The 24,312-nt window shown below is 41.2% G+C and overlaps 1 protein-coding gene across 6 annotated transcripts in view; it reads left to right on the plus strand.

Moving 5' to 3' along the window:
* Nucleotides 1–24,312, plus strand: part of ARHGAP26 (Rho GTPase activating protein 26) — a 448,623-nt gene that overhangs the window by 201,584 nt on the left and 222,727 nt on the right. The gene's annotated exons all lie outside the window — the stretch shown is intronic.

Genomic DNA, 24,312 nt, shown 5'->3' on the forward strand with positions numbered 1-24,312 from the left:
TCAGGCTTTTTGTTTCAACTGAGGAGCTTTCTCCATTAATTCAGTGCTGACTTGCCTTAGTTTTAAGAGCTAGCACCAAATTCCCCTCTTCCTGGAAGTCTGGCCTTACCTGGTACATCCAACTTTGGTCATTCCCAATCTCTGTTAGCCCTTTGCACACAGTTATCAGAGATCACCATCTTAGATACTGGGTGGGAAGTGGAAGGGAACTGGTTTTGTAATGAAAATGATGGCGAAGTGAGTTGGGAAATTTGGTATCCAGTCCACTGGTACAAGTGAATTGTATGGCCTTGGAAAAGTCACTCACCTTCTCTGGGCCTGTGATTCTCCTGCTATGAGGTCGAGAAAGGGGAGACTAGAGATGGACCCCTAAGTCAGGAGTATTCAAATCCTGTCAGGAACCTCTGGGCATCTGTGTTGGTTTACCTGAAGGGAAGGCTTTCTCCCAGGTTCTCCCAGAGCTGTCTCACTTTCCTCTTTGTAGTGTACGGTGGTTTTACTTTTTTTTTTTTTTTTTAAGATTTTATTTAATTATTTGACAGACAGAGATCACAAGTAGGCAGAGAGGCAGGCAGAGAGAGAGAGGAGGAAGCAGGCTCCCCGCTGAGCAGAGAGCCCGACTTGGGCCTCGATCCCAGGACCCTGAGATCATGACCTGAGCCGAAGGCAGAGGCTTTAACCCACTGAGCCACCCAGGCGCCCGGATTGAACGATTTTTAATAGAAGGGTTTATCTACTAATAGCTTGAAGATCAGATTAGATGATCCTAGGGTGATCACTCTGCCTTCCAGTGAGTTACCCAAAAAAATAGTTTTCATTTGACTTGGCTTTGTTCTTTAGACATTTCCAATGTGTGTAGTGTTCCTAAACGATTCCATAGGATAAAGGGAACCCCAGTCTCTTTGTCATGGGTCACCTGGATAGTATTAAGAAAGCATAACAAAATTGGTCCAGGCACATGCATTTATTGTAACTGAATTTTAGCTATCAAGCATTCTGTGAAGGGCACAATATGGTGTGACAGCCTCTTGAATGCAAGCAACTGTTGACTTGGTGCCCTGTTAAGGGAACCAGCCTGTACGGAAAACCCCCTCTGTAGAACTTAATGGTGTACAGAGTTTTTTTTAGAGTTTAAACAGGACAAAGCACATTTGCTATATGTGCAGCTTAGGGAATTTTCAAGAGAAATTTTCATTCGATCTGGGTTTTGCTTTAAATGTTACCTTTATAATCTTATACCCAGTTTAGATTAGCAATATCATCATATTCTACTTCATTTCATGGGAAGTTTTTCCTCTATGGATTCTTAGAGGATTCTTATGGATTTTTATTACATGGTGATCATTCCATAATGCTGCTTTACTCTTTAAAAACATTTTATTTATTTATTTTAAAGGCTTTATTTATTTATTTGACAGAGAGAGAGAGATCACAAGTAGGCAGAGAGGCCGGCAGGGGGGGGGGGAGCAGGGGGAAGCAGAGAGCCTGATGCAGGGCTTGATCCCAGGACTCTGAGATCATGACCTGAGCTGAAGGCAGAGGCTTACCCCACTGAGGCACCTAGGTGCCCCAAAAGCATTTAAAAAAATTCTTTTGAAAGAAGAACATTTCAGAAGCATTTGAAATCACCTCTGTTAAGGAAATTGTAATTTTGTAAAGTAAATATGTGAAATGATGTCAGAATAGCAGTCTCTGCAGAGCAGCTGCTGTTTCTAAGGGGCAGAAAAGGATAGATTATCTTGGTCTAGTCTTTCACTGACCTTGAAATTAACCCAAGGAAAAGGCCTCTGTAATGCCAGGACATTAGCCCCAGCCATTATTACTATACTTTTTTATTATCTCTGTGAAGTCATTAACATCTATCCATATAAATATACCCATTCAACATAAATTCAGCCAAGAAAGAAAAACACACCCCATAAGACCGTGTATTGAAAAATGCAGAGCTCATAAGATATACTGCCAGGAAAAGATATTTTTTACATGCCAAAAATATAAATTGAGACCTTACTAAGCTGGATTGGAAAGACAGTTCTGCAGAGACATCTGGTTCCTTGTAGGTGGAATTTGAACTCTTAAAAACAAGCATACCAAGTTAAATAGTGTGTCAACTACAGAAAATTTAGATTCTGAACCTGTTTGCTCATGCTTTTCTGTGTTTGGCATCATTCTCAGGTAGGTACTTCTCATTGTATCATGGATAGGCCTCTGTAAACACAGTGCCTAGTTTACATGCCATCCATTAAGCACCCTCAGTGTGGAAGGAAGGGTATGTCATTTCCTAAGGGTTCCAGCAAAAGTCCTGTGGCCGACATTTTCAGTGGCTTGAGCCAGGTTCCAGGTCTGTCCCTGAAGTGGTTGCTGTGACTGTTGGGCCACATCTGAGTCAGGTGCTAGCTCATGGGGTTGGCTCCACCTGACCACATAGACAGAGATAAGGGAAGAAGTAGTTCCCCAAAGCAAAGTTGAGTGTTAACAGTAGAAAGTGGACCGGATCTTAGGCAAGCAAAAGCAACACATGTTTTCACAATTAGCAGTTGAAAAGGGGTCTTATAGATCAGCTTCAGAGGAGTCTATTGTGGTGATTGGGTAAAGAAATTTATATAGAAGTAATGCTTCAGCCCTTTGTTCTTCCTTAATATGATGGTTTTACTTGATTTAGGATCTGTACCTTTTATTGTATGGCATTGCCAGGCCAATAAAGAGAACTTCACACCTATTCATTTGGTTATTGATACACAGCGAATCATCAGTTATCCTGATTTTGCAAAGAAAATAGGCAAAGGAATAATCCTGTTTTGATTTCATTATTTGTTTCAAAAGCGTGTGGAAGGTTGGCAAATTTTTGTTGAATTGACTTGACTAGAGGTCATGGGGCTGCCACAGGAAAACCCAGGTATATTTTTTTCCCTGTGAAATGATGATCTTTGGATATTTGCCTCAAGTCTTCATGCTGAACCTTGTAGTTTCCTGGGTACCAGTCAGCCTTTGTGTGCTTGGCTTCATCCACTTGGCAGAGCCTGATGTAGCTGCCTTCAGAGGTCTCCTAAACTACTCCTAGTTAGGAAAGAAAATGGAAGGTGGTAGGGAAAGGCAGCAAAAACATTTCTCACTTTGCCTCCCCAGAGACAGATCTGTTACCTTCCCTTGACCACAAAAATTCACTGAGGAAGTTGATGAGTCAGAGATACACTAGGGTGGCCATCATTAGCACAGTTTAGTGAGCCTCTGGTATCGTGTGTGTGTGTGTGTGTGTATTTAATGGGTACTGTTTTCCTTCCAGAGTAAATTCACCAGTATGAAGAATATGAGCAGTACGTTGAAAAGTTTCCTCAGCCCCATATTTGAGGTGGTTGATAGATTACCCTTGGAGGCATGGGAACATGACCTTGTTCCTCTAGACCACTCCAACTTTATTTTCAGTGACTCTGACATCTCTACAATATTTTCCATTTTATTCCTGGGCTTTTACAGACCTTCCCATAATGAGCACATTCCATCTTAAAATTTTCCTTTCTGCATTAATTGGGGCAGGGTTAGCTTCATCACTTTCAGTCTTAGCTGTATTGAGAGGATTTATATGACATGCCTGGGGCTTTAGGGTCATCACTGGGACATCCTAGTCATTGCATGCCTCTTCCTTCATCAGCAGTGCCATTCCAAATTTGTTTCCCCATTTCTTTACCTCTTTTTCTCTCCAGCAATGGGAAGGTATGAGATAATGTCTGAGAAATCCTTGATTCCCTTTGGAGAAAGGCACACTGTCCATTTATTTATATACCCATCTACTGGCTAGAGTTAACCAGTGGCCACTCCCAACATTGATTTAAGCTCTTCAGACTCAAAATTAAAATGCCAGTAGAGAATGACGGCCGAGAGTGTGGTCTGGTCAGACAAACTTGGGGTTGAATTCAGGCCTCATCCCTTACTCTTCGATTAATCTTGGCCCCAGATCCATATCAGTTAAGTGGGGGTAGTTTTAACACTGACCTCAGAGTTCTTGGTATGTACAGTTAAATGAGATAATCCATTAAAATCATCTGGCACAATACTTGCCACATACTGAACACCCTATAAAGGTCATTATAATAGAATTGCTGGAGCTTTATATCAAGAAGGGGATTTGCACTTTTTGTAAGTGTTGAAATTGGGGAAAAATACAGAGAGGCATAATGTCTGGTAAAATGGGCAACTTAGTCTTACCAGTCAGCTTTATCTGGATTTTTTTTTGTAATTTATTTTTTATTTATTTTCAGCTTTTTTTTTTTTTTTTTTTTTTAAAGAAAATTAAAGCACTGTTTGGGGCACCTGGTTGGCTCAGTGGGTTGGGCCTCTGCCTTCGGTTTAGATCATGATCTTGGAGTCTTGGGATCAAGCCCTGTATTGGGCTCTCTGCTTAGCGGGGAGCCTGCTCCCCCCCCCCACCCCCCTACCCCTGCCTGCCTCTCTGCCTTCTTGTGAACTCTGTCAAATAAATAAATAAAATCTTTAAAAAAAATGAAAATTAAAGCACTGCAGATTAAAGTCCTCGCATTAAACATTGCTTTGGAAAAGTCAAGGGAGGGGAGACTCCCTTGTCATCTGAAGTCATCTGAAGTGACTTCAGATACCTAACCAAATAAAATGCGTGCAACTGGGTTGGACCCTCATTTGAACAAACCAATTTCAATGTGGGCTGTCAGAAGCTATTAAGGAATTATCATTAAATTTGTCAGGTATCATAATAATTTTTCTCATAAAATAACATCATTACTGATTTAAAGAAGATGGGGATTTATAAGAAATAAATTTTTCTTTGTTTTCTCCCCTTCCTCCTTAATAAATAGCTGTTACCTTGGAAGTTTCAACTAGATATTGTTTCTCTCTTTTCTTCTCCTCCCCTCCCAAGTCTGCTAAGTTCTAAGGTCGCCGCTGGTGTCTGGGTTTTGCTCCACATCAGCTCCATTTGTGTCTCCAGCTGGAACAAGTCTGCTCAAAAAGTAGATTACTTCCCTCAGGGAACCATGGTGCATCCAGAGGGTACTGGGCGTGTTCCTTTTGACTCCTTGACTTCTCTTAGGATTTGACCCAGATGGATGTATCTCTGGAGGACTAGTTATACCACTGATGGGTTGGTCGCCTTATCAAGCCCTGCACAAGTAAGAAGCAGAGGTAGACTGACAACTTTTAAAATATTTTAAAGTTATTTCCACACATGAAGTGAAAAGGACTATTTAGGACGGAGTCCCCAAACTTGTATTCAGGCTGCGTTATTTATATCCAGGGCAATGAGGGTATATGTGTGAGAATGAAGGCAAAGTGCCCCAATGTGAGCCCAGTCCCAGGAGAGAATGCCCTGTGAAGTTAACTCTCCTCAGTCACTGTTGCCAATACTTAGGAAGGGAGGGAGGGTTGCAGGAGGTAGAGACACTGCTCTGCCTACTATAAATCTTTTTCTAGCAGCATCAGAAACTGGAGAATCAGGTGTTCCAGAGAGGAATGTCAACTGGGTGGGTCATGCTCTACTGTCACTTAGAAACCAAATTTATAAATATATAGCCACCATCTGGATGAAGGTAGAGAATATTTAGAAAAGCTCCCTAGTGCACTCAGTCAAATACCTCCTTCCCTCCCCCACCTTCCACGTAATTACTCTTCTAACTTCTGTCACCACTGATTAGTTTCCGTGTTGTTGAACTTTATTTAAATGGAGTCATAGGGTTGTACTCCTTTTTGGTGGCTGCTTTCCCTCAAATTAATGCCTGTGAGAGTCTCCCTGCTTGCAGGGAACAGTGGTTTGTTCTTTTTTATTGATCTAAAGCATTTCATTATAGAGAATACATCACAAGATTTTCATGCTTTTATTGATGTACACTGGGTTGTTTTTAAATTTGAGCTCTGAGGAATAAAGCCTCTGGGAATATTCTCCTATCTGTCTTTGATCATAAGCACCCATTTCTCTTGAGTATATCCCAGAGAGTGGAATTGCTGGATCATTGTGTGGATGGATGTTTACCTGAGTAGATACTGCCAAATACTCTTGCAAAGTGGTTGTACCCATTTGCATCTCTACTGTGAATGGTTCTAATTTTTCCACATCCTCATATGTACTTGGAATTGTCCTTATTTTTATATTTTAATTGTCCTTATTTTAATGACCATTCTGCTTTGTGTATGTTAGGGTTTCACTGGGTATATACTCACATTTCCTTGACAAGTTGTGATATGGAGCCCATGTGGGTATTTTCTTTTGATCAGTGCCTCTACCATCTTTTGGTCATTTTTTAAGGGCAAGCTTGTCTTTTCTATAAAGGCAATATGATTGTCAAGAGTTGTTGTGAAGAGAATGCAGCATGGCTACGTGTGCTGGGAGTACTTCCTGTTTAGTGATACAAGGCATGGGTGTTGGTGTCTCACACCATGAATTCCAGTCCCAGTCTCCTTACCTGCTGGTTAGATAATTCAGTTTCTAAGTCTATTTTCTCACTCTAAAAATGTGGATAACAACAGTACCTATCTCACCAGTGTGTTGGGAAGGTTAAATGGGAGAGGTGTCACTTACAATATGGTATTTGATGGATAAGGAAGTGGTCAATGAGTATTATAAATGAATAGCTATGCCTGTGTGGTGGTGATGAGGAGGAGGAGGGAGAGATTTGCTTTGGATTGTGGGATGTTATAAGTGAGCATTGAGTCATTTTTAGCACCAAGTGGCTGAACAACTCCTTTCTCCTATTCCATTTTTCTAGCCAGGATCTAAATATCCCCCTGCCCATTCCTGCACTGGCCTGTCCCAGCCACCCATTGTGTAGGGCCTTGGGCCATCTTCCTGATTTATTAGGTGGCTCAGCTTTTGAACTTCTCAGTCTAGCCCTGATCCAACCTTTTGTTTTTGTTTTTGTTTTTCCTTCCATTTTGACTAAGGTTCCTAATGCACATTTAATTAAGCACCTATTCTTCAAAAAAAAAAAAAAAAAAGATTTTATTTTCAAGTAATCTATACACGCATTGTGGGGCTTGAGCTTAAAACCTGAGATCAAGAGTCACATGTTCCACCAACTGAGCCAGCCAGGTGCCCCAAGTACTTTCTTAAATAGAATGCTAGAGTATATCTAGGGAATCATAACCTAAGAGTACTGATTCCAGCTCTTAGGAAACTTAATATCTAGTAACTAATAGTAATAAGTAGCTACCCCATCATTTGAATATTTATTATATGCCAGACACTGTTCTAAGTATGTTGATGTATTACCACATTTCACTGTAACACTATTCTGTAGAGGTACGTGCTTTTATAATCTCTGTTATCAATACTGGGAAATGTGACCCCAGGTCACATAGCCAGTGTCAGAGCCAACTGCTGAACTTAGATCCAAACCCATTCTCTTACTAGTATTTTGCTTCTCCTAAACCTGCCTCTCCCTGAAATATCTTGGGCCAAATGGACAAAGCATTAACAACCCCCAAGCACAAAATGTAATCTAAATGTTCTACTGGTCTTTGTCTAGTAGGGCATGCACCTTCCATGCTTTCTTACTTCCAGGTGTGATGAGGCTATGAGTTATCCTCAAGATTAGATTTCTTAAATTTAAGAAGTCTACCATATTAGAGAGGGTACAAGTTAATCTTTAGAAAGTTCTTTGAAGGGCTGAGTGTGCTCCTGATCATTGTTATTATTATGAGCAGCAGGTTGGCTATTCTTGTACAGGGCAGAATTACTTTTAATCAAATGATCTTTCTGTATACTTTCTCCTTAAGAGGACTAGCAGGTTTCTCTTTCTTGCCTCCCCCTTCACTTCTCCAGAGCTTCTGGCCAAAATCAAATTGGAGTTGCCTTTATCCCTCATTGGGGGAAGGTACCCGGCTCATCTGTGCTGTCACCATACCCCCCCCTGCTTCATAGCTAATTCAGTACCTTCTCCCACCCCTTCTTTTTAAACCTCATGTTATGACATCAAGTGAAAGGTTCACATTTTCCTATTGTCTGTTGCAGTTAAACATCTGCCTGCATTTTACTCTGTAGCCTGTTGACATGGAAAAGAGACTCTTGGAGGCTTTCTTTGCATTCGTGCATCAAAAGTCTTTTCTCCAATCCATTTGACCTCATGCTCCTTTTTGGCTCTTGCTGCGCGTAAGCTGGCCTGATCCAGTCCACCTTATGTTGCTCTTGAAGGCTAAGAGTCCTGTGACCAAATGTTCAGCAGGCTGTTCAGACATGTTGGATTGACAGCTTGATCTAAGTCCATTCCCTGCTTTATACCCCTCCCCCCATCCCCCAAGCCAAAGGTGGAAACACAGCAAGTTACATAAGTTGTTGGAGCAGTCCAGACAGCTGGCTGCTGGCCCAGACAAACTTAGTGTTGGAGCACTTGGGAATGCCTGCACTGGCTGTAAAACATGGGCTCATTTTTAATGAGAACAATCATTTTGTTCAACTATCTGAATCAGAATAGTAGAACAAAGTCAGAACTGTGATCTCCTAAACATGGCTGCTGGCTTCACTCTGAGGCAGAACAGGGGATGCGGGTGGGTTATGACAGGAAGGGGTCTCTCTCTACTGTTTAGCCTTGACTGAGTAAGAAAGAGTGGGCTGAAGGACAGGAGTAACAACGTTAAACAGCTTGGAAGTCCCATGCAGTCACTCAGGGAGGGGGGGGAAGGAAGGAATCTGAAAAGAAAGGAAAGGATCTCATCACCAATATTTGCCAATTCCAGCCTAGATATTCTGTATGTGTCTGATCTTTCCCTTTTGTTGTATGCCTTTCTTGTTGCAAGGTTTTGCAAGGACATAGTTCTGGCAAATTTGAGGCACAGTGTGGCTGTAGTTCACTGGCTCCAAAACACAGGCCTGGTTTGTTGTGTCTGCTCTTGTTTGGAAGAAGATCGATCAGAAACTTCAGGGAAGCCCTGGGACCTTCTATCTGGGTGGTCAACAGTGGGCTCACAGGGAAGGCTGTGTTTAGTTCTGCCGTCCTATGTATTGCTTTGATGTTATGCAGAAGCAGTTGTCCAAGGGGCCTGCCCATCTGTGGCTCCACATGTAGGCCTTGTAACAAGAACTGAAGATAATTTGTCCAGGTGACCTAAGAGCTGCCTGAGACGGCCAGGCCTCTCCAGAGAAGCCCCACAGAGATTGCCTAGTACCCATGCCACTCTCGCCGTCCGCCTTCATGGGCTGCTCCTTGTTGGCAGGTGTGGTAGAGTGCAAATGGATCACCTCACTGCTATTTGAGTTCATCTAAAATGGAGATGATTGTATATGCCCTTGATACCTGAGGCTGAGCCTTCCTTGATGCTCCATGGTGAATTAGGCTCAGAGATGCTAATCCTCTGTTGCTATTGATTTAGAAATGGTCAAATGTGGGAAATAACTGAAAGCATAAAGATAAAAATGATTATCACTCAACCTCCTAAGAGAATAGTGGTTAATTTTTGATGTTTGTGTTTTCAACCCTTTTTCATATATATGGTTATACATACTCACACATAAACAAAATGATCACTTTCCATATATTGCAATATAAGAAGGATTTTCAGTATTTATTGTATTTTTCTCTTATGTAAGTATAGCCATGAGTTTTAACAACTGAAAATCCAATAAACAGTAGCTTGAATTGGGGGCGGGGTATTTAGGCATTGAGCTGTAAGATAGTGGTTTGGGGTAGATAGGGTAGCTCTATGAAGCGTTGAGGGACCAAATTCTTTCCATCTCTTTCTTATTCCATCCGTAGGATGTAGGCTTTGTCTTCCTTGTCACCTCATGATTGAAAGAGGGCTGCTGCACTTCCTGGCCTCGTGTCTGTGGTTCAGGCAGAGAGAAGGAAGGAGGCAAGAAGATTGAGATGTGTGTGTGTATGTGCCAGAGACACAGCATTTTCCCAGAAATCCCCAGCATACACTGGCTTGTGTCTTAACTGGCTAGACACAAGTTACATTCCTATCCCAGAGAACTGTAGTGTTTTCAGCTGGATATACTTTGTTTCTGCATAATCAAGGGTCTGTTTTTAAGGAAGAAGAAAAGAATGGACACTGTACAGATATCTAGTAGTGTCTGTCACACCTTATTTCTAAATACTGTTTTACAACGAGAAGTTCTTGGGTGACATAGAAACTAAAGTCATTGATGGCATGAACAAAATTGTGTATACTGTCCTCAGAAAGATGTTTAAATACATAACACTTTATATATAATATTTGAGAGGTTTATATAGTCAGTGAGATTCCTCTCTGGGCTGCTATCTGGGAGTCTTTCCTTAGCATAAATTCATAAAAGTGCCGTGCTTGGTGAATACGTAGATCTGTTTTTGAAGCTCGCTCTCTATGAAGACTGTGCCAGTTTATATTTCAATAAGTCCTGTATGGTAGTGCTTATTTCCCTGAGCCCCCATTATAGAAAAACCTGTAATTTTTTCAAAAGGTAAGAAATGCCAGTTATAATTTGAATTTCTTTGTGTTCTGATGAATTTGAATATTCCTCATGTTTATTGACTATTTGTCTTCCTTTTGCAAATAGTTTATCCTTTGTCCATTTGTTTTTCTATTGGTGTATTTACCTTTCTTTTGATTTTAAGAACTCTATGTATTAAGGCTGTGAGATACTTTATATGTATGTATGTATTTATTTATTTTTAATTTATTTTCAGCATAACAGTATTCATTATTTTTGCACCACACCCAGTGCTCCATGCAATCCGTGCCTTCTATAATACCTACCACCTGGTACCCCAACCTCCCACCCCCCACCCCTTCAAAACCCTCAGATTGTTTTTCAGAGTCCATAGTCTCCCATGGTTCACCTCCCCTTCCAATTTCCCCCAACTCCCTTCTCCTCTCTAACTCCCCATGTCCTCCACGCTATTTGTTATGCTCCACAAATAAGTGAAACCATGTGATAATTGACTCTCTTTGCTTTTTTTTTTTTTTTTAAATAAACATATAATATATTTTTATCCCCAGGGGTACAGGTCGGTGAATCACCAGGTTTAGACACTTCAAAGCACTCACCATAGCACATACCCTCCCCAATGTCCATAACCCACCCAACCTTCTCCCAACCCTCCTCCCCCAGCAATCCTCAGTTTGTTTTGTGAGATTAAGAGTCACTTATGGTTTGTCACTCTCCCAGTCCCATCTTGTTTCATTTATTCTTCTCCTATCCCCTTAACCCCCCATGTTGCATCTCCACTTCCTCATATCAGGGAGATCATATAATAGTTGTCTTTCACCGATTGACTTATTTCGCTAAGCATGATACCCTCTAGTTCCATCCACGTCATCGCAAATGGCAAGATTTCATTTCTTTTCATGACTGCCTAGTATTCCATTGTGTATATATACCACATCTTCTTGATCCATTCATCTGTGGATGGACATCTAGGTTCTTTCCATAGTTTGGCTATTGTAGACATTGCTGCTGTAAACATTTGGGTGCACGTGCCCTTTCAGATCACTACGTTTGTATCTTTAGGGTAAATACCCAGTAGTGCAATTGCTGGGTCACAGGGTAGCTCTATTTTCAACATTTTAGTAACCTCCATGCTGTTTTCCAGAGTGGTTGCACCAGCTTGCATTCCCACCAACAGTGTAGGACAGTTCCCCTTTCTCTGCATCCTTGCCAGCATCTGTCGTTTCCTGATTTGTTAATTCTGACTGGTGTGAGGTGGTATCTCATTGTGGTTTTGATTTGTATTTCCCTGATGCGGAGTGATGTGGAGCACTTTTTTTTTTTTTAATTTTTTCAATTTATTTATTTTCAGAAAAACAGTATTCATTATTTTTTCACCACACCCAGTGCTCCATGCAATCTGTGCCCTCTATAATACCCACCACCTGGTACGCCAACCTCCCACTCCCCCGCCACTTCAAACCCCTCAGATTGTTTTTCAGAGTCCATACTCTCTTATGATTTACCTCCCCTTCCAATTTCCCCCAACTCCCTTCTCCTCTCTAACACCCCTTGTCCTCCATGATATTTGTTATGTTCCACAAATAAGTGAAACCATATGATAATTGACTGTCTCTGTTTGACGTATTTAACTCAGCATAATCTCTTCCAGTCCCATCCATGTTGCTACAAAAGTTGGGTATTCATCCTTTTTGATGGAGGCATAATACTCCATATTGTATATGGACCACATCTTCCTTATCCATTCGTCTGTTGAAGGGCATCTTGGTTCTTTACACAGTTTGGTGAGTGTGGCCATTGCTGCTATAAACATTGGGGTACAGATGGCCCTTCTTTTCACGACATCTGTATCTTTGGGGTAAATACCCAGGAGTGCAATTGCAGGGTCATAGGGAAGTTCTATTTTTAATTTCTTGAGGAATCTCCACACTGTTCTCCAAAGAGGCTGCACCAACTTGCATTCCCACCAACGGTGTAAGAGGGTTCCCCTTTCTCCACATTCCCTCCAACACATGTTGTTTCTAGTCTTGCTAATTTTGGCCCTTCTAACTGGTGTAAGGTGATATCTCAATGTGGTTTTAATTTGAATCTCCCTGAGGGCTAGTGATGATGAACATTTTTTCATGTGTCTGATAGCCATTTGTATGTCTTCATTGGAGAAGTGTCTGTTCATATCTTCTGCCCATTTTTTGATAGGATTGTCTGTTTTGTGTGTGTTGAGTTTGAGGAGTTCTTTATAGATCCTGGATATCAGCCTTTTGTCTGTACTGTCATTTGCAAATATCTTCTCCCATTCCGTGGGTTGCCTTTTTGTTTTCTTGACTGTTTCCTTTGCTGTGCAGAAGCTTTTGATTTTGATGAAGTCCCAAAAGTTCATTTTTGCTTTTGTTTCCTCTGCCTTTGGAGACATATCTTGAAAGAAGTTGCTGTGGCTGATATTGAAGAGATTACTGCCTATGTTCTCCTCTAGGATTCTGATGAGAGATCTACCTTGATTTTTGTTTCCCTCTAAATGATTCTTGTTATCTCAGCACCATTACTTCCTAACTGACCCGAAATGCTCTGAGATGGTTTAAGAAGTGTAGCAGATTTTTAAGCACATGGAGAATATGAGTTAGCTGCTATAGAAGCATAGCATGAGCTGCTATGCTTTCAGAGATTCTATTTTTTTTTCATGCCTGACACACTTCTGGGAGTGAGGACACTCCAGCTCTGTGTCTTGCCCTGATGCTGACTGCTGAACCTTTTTGGTGTGAGGCACAACTATAAGCATGCAGTTTAATACTTAAAATGCTGGTAGAGGAAAAGTAAGTTATTCCTCCCAGATTTGAAGGGTTCGCTAAGTCCTAAATTCATTTTTAATTGCATAACCTCTTTAGGTGCTAGGGTTGGAACTTACTAAGTTAATGTGAACTGAGTCTAGGGTGTGCATTGATAGCACTTTGTCCTTGTTCATAATGTCATTTGTCAAATGTTTATTTGATGCCAGCTATGCTCAAGGCCCTCCGGTGTCTGTGGGGATAAATCTGTTATCTTGCTATTATTTCACAGTGGAGGTGATAAATGTGAGGTATAAGCACAGTGCTTTAAAATAGAAGAGATGATTTTAGACAGAGGAAGTTAAAGACCGTTTCACAGAGGAGGGGCGTGTGAGTAGGGCTTTGAAAACTGTGCACAGGCAGAGATGGATAGAAAGGCTCTCTTGGCAGGAAATGTAGAAATGAATGTTCTTAGGAAGACATGGGACAAGTGTAGGAAATAGGCAATTCTATTTAGTTGGGGTATGAAGGTTGGGAGGAGAAAGGGGAAAGTAAGTTAGGAAATCTTGTGGCCCAGCTTGTCAGAGGTCACACATAGAAATTAGGATATTTTGCTGTCAGAGACGATATGACCATACAGCTTTTGAGCAGAAGTGATTTCTGAGCTGTGGTCCTATGAAGGATAGGTTGAACAAAGGGAGGGCAGAAAATAAACCAGTTTGAAGGCATTCCAAACAAGAGGTGCCAAGCTACCCAACAAGAGTTTGGGGAGTGAATGGGGAGGAAAGGATATGATCATTTTGAAATTAAAATACAATTACTCTCACCTGATTAGATATGGGAGCAAAAAGACAGAAATTTAAGATTTTGGGTTCAAGTTACCGCTAGAAGAGTCTTGGCATCAAGAAGAGAGTGATTATTAAATGCTGTTGACTGAGCATTTACCGTGTGCCAGGCACTGTGCCAGCTGCTTTACTGCTCTTACCCCATCCTTTAGCTTGTATGGAATGATGCCCATTTTATAGATGGGAAATTGAGGCACAGAGAGGTGTCACAACTAGAAAGGACAGAGTTGCTATGTGAAAATAGGTTTCTGTATTCCTCCCTACCCTGTTAAATGGGCTTGTATCAACCAACTACAGACAAGTTCTAATTTAGCTGCTGGCTCACAGTTTTAAGGTATTCCCCCTTTCATTGTCTCAAAATCCCTTCTCGGTGGTGTTAAGAGGAGTAGATGCTGGGTTTGAGATTCAGGGAAATTCCCAGGTGGAGATGACCAATAAGTAGTTAGAAATGGAGGTGTGCTACTAAGAAATCCAGAAGGAGTTTGGGATTGTATGTTTAGAGGTGGAGTGCGATCTGCATAAAGCATTTGTTGAAGCCATGGGAATGGATGAAATTTCTAGGCACTGTGCATAGGAAGAGAAAGTGCAATAAGAGAAGGGAGTGGGGGAAGTTGGAAGGGGAGGTGAACCATGAGAGACTATGGACTCTGAAAAACAATCTGAGGGTTTTGAAGGGATGGGGGGTGGGAGGTCGGGGTACCAGATGGTGGGTATTATAGAGGGCACGGATTGCATGGAGCACTGGGTGTGGTGCAAAAATAATGAATACTGCTATGCTGAAAATAAATAAAAAATAAATTAAAAAAAAAAAAAGAGAGAGAGAGAGCCAGGGGAGGAACTTTGGGAAGTTTTAGAATTAAGGTAAGGAGTTCTCCAAGTATACTGCTGGTGGGAGTGTCACTTGGTAACTCTACGCAAAACCAAGTAAAGTTGAACGTGTACGTATCCTGCAATGGTCATTGTTGTAACTACGCAGCTCTGCTGTTGTAGCACAAAGCAGCCATGGACAATATGTAAATGGTTAAGCATCGCTGTTTTCAAAAAATCTTTGCTTGAAAGCACAAGGCAAACTGGATGTGGCCTATAGGCTTTAAGTGGCTGATTTTGCCCCAGGAAATTCACACACATGTACAAAAGAAGACCAGTGAAAAGGTTGTTTACTATAATATGGTTTATGATAGTAAAAAAGTGACAATACCTATATTGCTCATCTGTACAGAAATGGATAAAATATGGCGGTTTCATTTTATGGAATGCTTTACAGTGGATAAAGTGAATGAGCTTGATTTGCATGTGTCAATATGGATAAATATCAGGAACATAATAGAAAATGAAAAAGCAAGTTGTAAGATCACATGCATACATGGTATCATGCCATTTACATACATTTAAAAGTATAGGAACAGTATGCTGTTAATGGACGTGTACACATGTAGTAGAAGTAGTAAAACACGCATAGGAATGGTGCACACCATCTTGGGAATAGTGGAAGAAAGAGACAGAGATGGGCCTAGGGACTATGATGTTCAGTTCCTTAGAGATCTCAATTGGAAACAAATTTCGAAAGCTGCCAATAACTGTTAAATCTGCATTTTCAATTCCTGGGTGACTGTTAAATCTTTTTTTTTTTTTTTTTTTTTTTTTTTTTACTGTTATGTATGCTCAAAATATTTAATATGTATGTTTGACTCTCTACACACCTACATACACACAATTGATCCTTATTATTCACAGAGTCCATATTTATGAAGTTACTTACTTGTGAACATTTATTTATACCCCCAAGTCAATACTTGGGGTGCTTTCATAGTTTTGGAGATCTGCACAGTGCAGATGAAAATTTGAGTTGCCTCACACATGTGTTCAGCTAAGGTTGGACAAGGTGGTATTCTCTGCCATCATGTTTCAGCCCTCAAATTGTAAGTCAGTGTCCTTTTTGCTGTGTTTAGTACCACTTATTTTGTGTTCTTGTGCTTTTTCTTGGTGATATCACTGTTTAAAATGGTCCCCAAGCATAAGGCTAAAGTACTGGCTAGTGTTCCTAAGTACAAGAAGGTTGTGGTGTGCATTACAGAGAAAACACCTGTTCGGTGAGTTGCTGTCAGGCGTCAGTTATAGCACTGTTGGTCAGGAGTCCTGTGTTAATGAATCAACAGTATGTATTAGATAAGGTGTCTTTAAACAGAAACACACACAAAACAAGGTTATGTGTTGATCACTTGATGAAAATGTTATGACCAGAAGCTTTTGGGAACCTAACCCTGTGTTTCCCATAGGAGCAGAGGTTCTATATTCACTAATTCATCATTGACAGTGACTCTAAAGAATGTAACTAGAGCAAATAATGAATTGATTATATGTGTGTAAATATGTGTGTGTAGTTTACATTTGTCTTTTATATTTGTAAACACATTGCATTTATGATTATTTTAGATCCATATGTAACATTTTTATACAAATACTTTTCTCCCAAGTTACAAAAAATAACTGCAGGGTAGAGGAACCTACAGAGTTAACTGTGGAGCAGGCTTGGGTAGGGTTCAGGAGAGGTGAACATTTAAAGGACACAGGCTAATCACCCATATCAAGTGCTGCAGAAAAGGGCCCAAAAGTGGCCTTTGATTTTTGCGTTTACCTGCCATGCTCTCAAATTCAGGTCAGAAGTAAGGCATGTCCTAACCTCTCTTGTCCTCCAGTCTGGGGAGGGGATCCTAGGGGGCTTAGTTGTCCCAGATGCCTTTGTTCGTAGTTCTCCCAGGAGAATCAACAAACAGTTGCCTTTGGCTTTTGGCTGTGCTGGTCACTGAGCTTGGTGGCTCTGTGTATGGCATGCTTTAGCTATCTATAGAAGAAACTAGGGAAGCTTGGGCTGGGCATGGTGTGTTGGGATACAAATACTCGTAACAACCCCTTTCTTCCTGGTCAGCTTTAAACCACATTGTTCAGGAAGTTGAGCTGATCTTTGGTCAGCAGCTTTCTGATCATGCCTTTTTTCCTTCAAAGTCCTTACTCTTTGTTCTAAATTTACAAGACCTCATTTTTAATCAGTTGTCAGCAAATCCCAATTTAGCAGGTTGCTGATAAGATACAAGGTGCTACCCTCCCGTTGTCATATGAAACCCTTCAAGTGAATAGACTCTTGATTTGAGCCCCTGAGGACCAAAATGATTCATTTTTGATGGTGGGATATTAGAGAAGTTAGGCAGTGGAGGGGTGTGGAATTCAAACAGTTTTAAAAATGGTTTCAGGCTTGTGTTCTAATGGATTAGGAAATTAAGATCCAGAAAGAGTGATAGTCTTGATCAAGATCACACAGGACATCAGTGGCTAGTCATGACCACATATTTGTCAGCTCCTAGGGCTCCCTGCCTCTTGAGATTACAGTCTATAGGTAGCCATATAGTTAGCCATGTACCCTGAAAGTCAGGCTTGAGTGTCTATGTATGTATGTATGTATGTGTGTGTGTGTGTGTGTATGCATGCTCATATACAGATACATACATATGCACACATATGTCTTTACAAAGCTCATTTACTTCTCCCTTGTCCTGTGAGCTGAGTGGGTAGAGAGTGGATAGTAGTTTTGTTAATATTGTGAGGACCCCCAGAAGTTATGTATATGGATCCACTCCATATGACCACTTTCTAGCTGGTGGGAAGAAGTGGAGTGAGGGTGGGTTAGTGCTGCTTGTTACTGAATTTATATTTTAAACCAGTGAATTTCAGATCTGGACTGTGACTCAGAAGCACCTGTAAATTATGTTTGCAAACCAGGGGAACTAGGGAAATGAATTCAAGTCAGGTCATAAACTTTAAATGTAAAAGCTGTAACTGTGAAGCTTCCAGAAGAAAACACAGTGTAAAATGTTTGTTATCTGGCATCAGCAGAGGTTTCTTAATAGGATGCAGAAAACAATAGGTCTACAAAAAAAAAAAAAAAAAAAGACTTTAAATTTGACTCTGAAAACTTCTGCTATTAAGAGGTACCATTGAGGTATTGCAAACCACAGAATGGGAGAAACTATTTGAAAACATACATCTGACATATCCAGAATGTATAGTGAGCTCATAAAACTTAGTAACAAAACAGCAGCTGCACTAAAAGAGAGAGAAAGAAAGTCTTGGAGAGACATCTCACAAAAGAAGATTAAGAAAGTCCAGTAAGCTCATGAAAAAGTACTCAACATCATTAGTCATCATGAAATGAATGGCAACAATGAAATGAAATGAAAACCGTGGTGAAATATTATGACATACCCACCAGAATGGCTAAAATTAAGACTGCTAGCACCTTGTGTTGGTGAGTTTGTGAGTAACCAGAGCACTCAAACATTATTGGAGTATAAAACAATCATTTGGAAAAGAGGCTGGCAGCTTCTTGTTCAGTAATACTCCTCTCTCCCCCAAGGTGCCTGGGTCCCTCAGTTGGTTAAGCATCTGACACTTGCTTTCAGCTCAGGTCATGATCTCAGGGTTGTGATATTGAGCCCTGTATGGGACTCCACGCTTAGCTCAGAGTCTGCTTGGGATTCTCTCTCTCCCTCTTCCTCTGCTCCTCCCTCTGCTCACTTGCTCTCTCCTTCTCCAACCCCGCCCCCCCCCCCCCCCCGCCATACCCTGTAACCTAGAAATTCTCCTGGTTATTTACACAAGAGAAATGAAAGCCTCTGTTCTCAAAGAGACTTAAACAAAAACATTCAGAGTGTCTTAATCTATGATAGCCAAAGACAAGGAGGGAACACCCTGGGTGTCCATGAAGAGCAGAATCAATGAACAGTGATATAGTCAAATAATAAAATAATGCTCAGCAGTAAAACAGATCAGAAGTACTGATTCATGCCACAACATGGGTAAATCTCATGACTTTTATGCTGAGTGAAATAAGACTTCCATAAAGAGTGTATACTGTATGATGCCGTTTGTATGATGTTTGGAGAACAGGCAGAAACAATGCTGGGAGCACACTGCAACACAACAGAGCAGCTGTTGCCCAGGTGCATGAGCCTATGTGTTTTGAGGGGGTGGGTGTTGGGGGATGTTGACAGGGAACTGCCCAAGGTGATGGAAGAGTTTCTGCCTTAATGTGGGTTTTTAAGGTACATATGAAATCATTGCACCTCACTTAAGACACATTTCAGGGGTGCCTGGGTGGCACTGTTGGTTGAGTGTTTGACTCTTGGTTTCTACTCAGGTTGTGATCTCAGGGTCATGAGACTGAGCCCCGGGTTGAGTCCCACATTCAACATAGGTTCTGCTTGAGATTCTTTCTACCTCTCTTGCTCGTGCTCTTTCTCTAAAATACATAAATAAATTTTAGAAAATTGTGCATTTCATTGTAGGTAGCTTTTACTTTAAAAAGGCTGACAAACCAGTATGTAACTTTAATAAATGATAAGCATACTGAAGATGGGCACTGTTAATGTCACAACAATTTATCAAAAAATAAGTTGGATTGTGGGTGATACAGAGAGATGGCTGCATACATGATCAGGCAAATGTAGTAAAATACTAATAACGGTAGGATGGAAGTGATGGGTTGTATGTGTATATGTTCACTGTTGCTTTTTTTCCTGTAAGTTTGAAAATGTTCCAAAGTTAATGTTGAGAGTAAGGAGTGAATATTGCTGCAATGGCTGACCTGGCCTAAGTGATACTATCTGTCTACCCCCGGAGTAAGAAGTGGACTGACTTCTATCTGTGCTGGAGAGGTGTAGACCCTTGGAAGGAGAGCAGGGTATCCTTGCCTAACGACTACTGAATGAACACTGTGGGTAACCAAAAGACAAATCTGCATGTGGAAGGGCTCTGGTGGTCCCAACCTTACCCTTTACTTTAATCATTGTGTCGGAAATTATGTGATATCTTGATAAACCTCCTATCTTTGACTCTGTCTGGAGATAAGAAAGGGCCCAGTCTAATAACTTTTAACCTTTGTAGAACCAGAAGGGATTCTAGAATCTGCCCTTCCAGTTTGTAATCCCTATTCTGTTGCTTAGGTGTTGTAGAAAACAGAGATTTCTCATGTCCAAAAGCTAGGGATCCCCTCTACCAACTCAGAGCAAAGAAATCAAAACAAATATTCCCAGAAACTCTTGCTGCATATGCTGTGTTAATATCAGGTTTACTCCTAGATTTAGGGTAGGCCCTGTATCTGAGGAAACTTGGGTTTGAGTCATCTATCTGGAAATGCAGTACTCTGACCTACCAGTGTCTATAGGGAAAGAAGTCACCTGTGACTGTGTTGGATAAATTTTCCTCCCACCCCTGCGAGAGGCATTGCAGGAATTAATAAGATCATTACAGTGCCACTTGCCTCAATTTGCCTGAAGGACAAATGGACTAGAATTGAAAGGAATGAATTTTGTACAGTGACTCACTGTCTGGTTATCCTTTCTCCTGGGCAGGGTCCTGCTCTAGCAGCAGAACCTTACAAGCTCCAGCTTTGGAATCATGTGTACTGAACCAAGGAATTTCTCATTTGCAGTTTTCCAAAGCATAGAAGAACAAGGTTCCCTCCTTTGATGGAGCTATGCCAGTATTTCCAAAGACATGGAGCGGATGTCAGAGGGGGTGGGGTGGGCAGAGGAATAGAGAAAGTCTTTTTCTGTTTAAAATTACAATTTTTGTCTGGCGAATGGGGAGGTGATGGGCTAGTGAGTTCATAATGTTACGTTGGTGTGAAGCCAGGAAATGTTAAAGCCAGAAGACTCCTCGCACTGTGATCTGACCACATCCTACATATGTGTCAGCTCATATGCCATCTACTTAATGTTGTGCATTTGCTATCAAGTGAGCTTGTGTTTTTTTTCTGTTGCCCTTAAAATTTTCCTGAAATACTCTTTTTACTCGGACATTACTTAGATTTCATTTTTCCTCTTTTGCGTCCAGGTTTGTTTATATTGGCTGTAACTCTGATCTTGGGTTGAAAGCTAGGGAAGTTGCTTATAGGGGGTTTTAGGATTTCTGAATATGAAATGCAAGGAAATTGCATAATGTTGCAGCATTTCCTCTTCTTGTTGCTCGCTTGTTACCCAAAATACAGTAGTTCCTTCTAGAAGCTTGAAGGAATTTGGCAGGTCTTACCCTCTGATGGTCTATTGTCGGTCTAGAGAGTTAGTGTTATCCTGACTTGAGGTTGAATTTTTCTTGAGGTCAAACAACAAAGCTTCCTGAATTATAACTATGGCAACAGTGTTTATATAACAGGCAAATCACAGTGTTATTGGGGAGGAGGAGCACTCACAACAATCAGTGTTAGTAACTCCAGAAACACTGCACTCATGCTTAAAATTCATCAGGACCAGAAATAAGTTAAAATAGATAATCCACCCCTTGACTGTATATCTACATGTGACCAACCACCTACATGCCCCCAGGAAGACCAATTTCATCTTTTCCCTTAAAATTATATGATCTTAAATTGAACATTCTCACAGGAAGTGTGTTAAGTGTTAGCGACACTCAAAGTGTGAAAGCATCACTCTAAGGATAATTTCTTCATCAAGGGCTTTATGGTCGACTTCCAGCCCACTGAGAATGACTGAAAGAAGGTTCATCCTTTGTCTTGAGCTCCTTTTTCCCCCAATCAGGAGTGACTTCTTAGACACTAACCATATGCATAACATTGTGTTTGATGCCAGGCAGACCCTATAGAAATGTAAGACTGCATCGGTCATAGGAATTTATTTGTAAATTAGAAATAATGGAAAATAAGAAACTGTATTTTGAAATATTAACCTGTGTAGAATAGACTGTCAGAACAGTGAGAGGCCAAGGTAGTTGGGGGGGGTGTGTTCTGCAACCATGAAGTCAGTCAGACCATCTTTATGGACGTAGCAGAAAGGGAAATAGCATTTTTGAGTACTTGCAGGCACTGTGAGGTTATTTTAGTTCTCCTAAGACCCCCTCGAAGTATTCTTACTTACCTCCACTTTATAAGAAAACATACTCAGGGGGCACTTGGGTGGCTCTCTCAGTTAAGCGTCTTTCTCCTGATAGTAGCTCTGGTCATGATCTCAGGGTTGTGAGAATGAGTCCTGCATTGGGCTCTGCACTCAGCAGGGAGTCTTCTGGAGATTCTCTACCTTTCTCTCTCCATCTGCCCCTCTCCCTGCTGTCTCTCTCTCAAATAAATAAATAAAAATAAAATCTTAACAAATAAGAAAACTCAGAAAAGTTAAATTGCCATGCAAAATCACATAGTGAAATCACATAGTTAAAATATGGTAGAACCAACTGTCCAGGGCCATAGCACTCACTACTCTGTCCACCACCCTGCTTCGCCTGACGTTGGGCCATTTCCCCCAACCTGGAATCCACTGAAGGCTTGTACAGATGAGAGGATAGGATCACAATAATTAAATCTCAAATGAAGCTGCATTTGTCAGCCCAGAAATGCTCAGGGCCACCTTCTAGATGAAATGGAGCTTAGTCTTATGTGTCAAGATGACATTCAGCCAGTTGCCCTGCTCTTCTGGACCATGAAGAACTCTTAACTTTCAGTTATTTGTATCCCTCTGAAATCTGCTGTCCTAGGACTCCACCTTGACTTTCATCCCTGTTTGCAAAAGTGAGTCTTGTCATTCTTCTATGTGACAGCCCTTTGAGTATTTGAAGACTGTATTGTGATCTCTTGATGGGTTTTCTTCAGCAGAAAGAGAGCAGAGCCAGCAAGACCAGGTAGAAGACCAATACCACAGTGCCAACAAGTGGTCTAAACCTGGCTGAGGGCAGTAGAAGAAGAAATGGGGATGAGGAATAGATTTAAGGAATATGATAGTGACAGAATTGATAAACTGGTTCTGGTGACTCCCCAGGGAGAATGAGGATGGTATCCATGTGGAATGTGGATGCTAAGATGGTAGAAGTGGCAGGTGTCTAGAGCACTTTGTTTTCCCCCAGTATTACTGAGGAATTATACAAGAAGTAAGCCATTTATATTCTTAGGTACAAAGCAGCTGGAAATGCTTGAACAAATGGGAAAGAAAGTGTATTTTTTCTGTCATCGTTGTCATAATCAGGTTGAACAGCAAGTAGTTGTTCGTATACACTAGTATGCTGGTGTGTTGATATGCAATAAGGTTTGAATGGCCATCAGATTCTTTTTCCAGTTGGCTTCAGGAGCACAGCCATTTGGTCACTCTTTGCTGGGACATTTTCCAAGAGACTGCCGTGTGTCTGTGGTGCCTCTTTTGTAAAGGAGAGAGGAGACTTAGTACCCTGAGGTATAGTAAGCCATTCCTTGGTTTGCAATTTACAACTTCCTGGTGACACCCTTTTGAGTTTTGACAGCCTCGAGTTAAGCCAAATAATGTAAATCCGCTTTATAATGCCTCATAATAAGGCCTGAATTGTATATTTTCATTCTAGTCTAATGTAGAGATTCCTGGAACATTCCAGATACTTAGAAGAATGACATATAGGACCTCAGCAATGTTAGATCTGCTTACCTTTTCTGTCTGGTCAGTGCATCCGGGCATTGTCTTCATCACCTCCAACATGGTGGGGGGCACCCGGGTGGCTCAGTCAGTTAAGCATCTGCCTTCAGCTCAGGTCATGATCCCCGGGTCCTGGGATTGAGTCCTGCATCCTGTTCTCTGCTCAGTGAAGAGCCTCCTTCTCCCTCTGCCTCTATCTATTGCTCTGCCCATTTTGCTCTCTTTTGCACACACTCTTTCTCTCTCTGTCAAATAAATAAAATGAAAAATAAAAAATAAATTAAATAAATAAAATAAAATAAATTAAGTTTCTCCTTTATTCTTCTTCTCAAAAACTGTTCACCAGTCACTCTTTATTGAGTGGCCTGCAGTGTTCTAGTCACTGAGCCTTCTTTACATGTGATTCTGAGCCGAAGGCAGACACTTAATGACTGAGCCACCCAGGTGCCCCTACATGTGATTCTGGAGGATGCAAGAGCAAGGTTTTCACATTTGTTTAGGAATAAGTCATCAGAAAGAGCCATCAGATACATTTTTATTGACTTGACTTTTAAGAGAGCCCCTCTAAGCCAGGAAATGTGATGCTGGTAGTGGTAAGGGGTGAGCGGAAGGGAGCATTGCTAGGTGATAAAGAGAAAAGCAGCAGCAGCCATTTACTTCCATTCCCTCCAGTGCATCAGGCTGGGATGATGAGAGGCACTCTTCCAATGGGAGGAGGAGGAAGAGCCAGTACCTAGCTCCAGAGCTCTGCCCTCTCCAGTTGAGACACACCCTTCTTTACTGCAAGGTATTCAAATCGATTTTATCTCTCCATGCTTAAAATTCAAACAGTTCCTTCTCAAAGCTATTCCAAGTGTAGCTTGTGGCCTACTGTGACAAGAGGGTCT

This window comes from Mustela lutreola, chromosome 5 (assembly GCF_030435805.1).
Source record: "Mustela lutreola isolate mMusLut2 chromosome 5, mMusLut2.pri, whole genome shotgun sequence".
Taxonomy (NCBI): Eukaryota; Metazoa; Chordata; class Mammalia; order Carnivora; family Mustelidae; genus Mustela; species Mustela lutreola.